The sequence below is a fragment of the Pelophylax lessonae genome (genome assembly GCF_965119305.1).
Source record: "Pelophylax lessonae genome assembly, chromosome: 4".
NCBI lineage: Eukaryota > Metazoa > Chordata > Amphibia > Anura > Ranidae > Pelophylax > Pelophylax lessonae.
Genome location: NC_138771.1, coordinates 443,293,159 through 443,294,342, shown reverse-complemented (window position 1 = coordinate 443,294,342; position 1,184 = coordinate 443,293,159). Strand labels below are relative to the sequence as shown.

At 39.9% G+C, this 1,184-nt stretch overlaps 1 pseudogene across 1 annotated transcript in view; it reads right to left on the bottom strand.

The window, feature by feature from the left end:
- LOC309554621 (large ribosomal subunit protein uL24-like) overlaps positions 1-689 on the bottom strand; it is a 1,200-nt pseudogene extending 511 nt beyond the window's left edge. Inside the window, exon 1 of the transcript in view lies at positions 375-689. The product of the transcript in view is annotated as a large ribosomal subunit protein uL24-like (transcript). The remainder of the gene's footprint in view (positions 1-374) is intronic.
- Positions 690-1,184: the final 495 nt, after the last annotated feature.

The window sequence follows — 1,184 nt, the reverse complement described above, 5'->3', positions numbered from 1 at the left end:
TACAGCGCTTAAAGTGCATCAAGAAACTACTAACAAACACAGGTTAATCATTTGAATAAATCATTTGAAATAATAAAAACAATATGATGTTCAAACTTTTGACTTATTTCTTTAATAACTACATAACACAGTACTTGTACTTCTACTTTCAGTACTTGAGTAGAATTTTTTTTTCAAAACTACTGGTACTTTTTACTTTTAGTACTTAAGTAGCAAATTTTTTGAAAAAACTACTTGCAATACTTAAGTAAAAAAAATGTTGAATACTTTAGTACTTCTACTTAAGTAACTTTTTCTGTGAGCACTTCCACTTCTACTCAAGTAATTTTTTGATCGAGCACTTGTACTTTTACTCAAGTAGAAATTTCGAGTACTTTATACAAGTCTGGATATCAACATGGACAGTGGTGCCATTTGTCTGTTCACGCTGCATACGTTCAATGTAGATGACATATTTCTTTCTGTACACCTGGACAAATTTGCTAATTTGCTGGCCTTGGAAGTGTTCACATAAGATCTGTACTTCATCATCCTTGTGAATGGGCATAGCGTGGACATTGTACTTTTGCCTCAACTCCTTGGAGAGGAGCAAGGACATAATTGTCCCATGGACATGTGAGGGAGGGGGCAATGAAGTGCCTCTTGCAGTTCTTGCTTCGGTCAGAAGTAACAAATGAACTGAACTTCATATTTCCAAGCCGCACAGTCCCCTATGGCAGCCAGAAAAAAGGCAATTATCTAAATTTTTAGGGGATTGGCAAACAAAATGCATGGGTGGGCTGGCCACTGTCCCAAGGGATGGGTTCCAATGTAAGAATGTTTTATTGTGTGGAGTATACAGCAAAAGGATTGCTGTGTATGTGAAAGCTACCTACTGTATTATTCACTGCAGTGTCACAGACACAAAGAGGTTGATCTAGTGACATTACCAGGTCTGTGGGAATGCCATCGCCAAGTCTGGTGTCACCACCAGGTCTGTAGAGAACCACTGCTGGCATCGCTGAGCCAAGACAGAGAGTTGGAGGAGGACACTCATCAACTTATGTGGTGGTGAGAGGCTGCTGGCCACAACCCAATGCCTATTATTTGAGGGAACAGCATTACTAGTTTGAGACAATGTTAGGGTATCTATGCCCAGGTTTGTGGGCCTAATGTTTGGGCCACAACGTACACCACTGCACTGG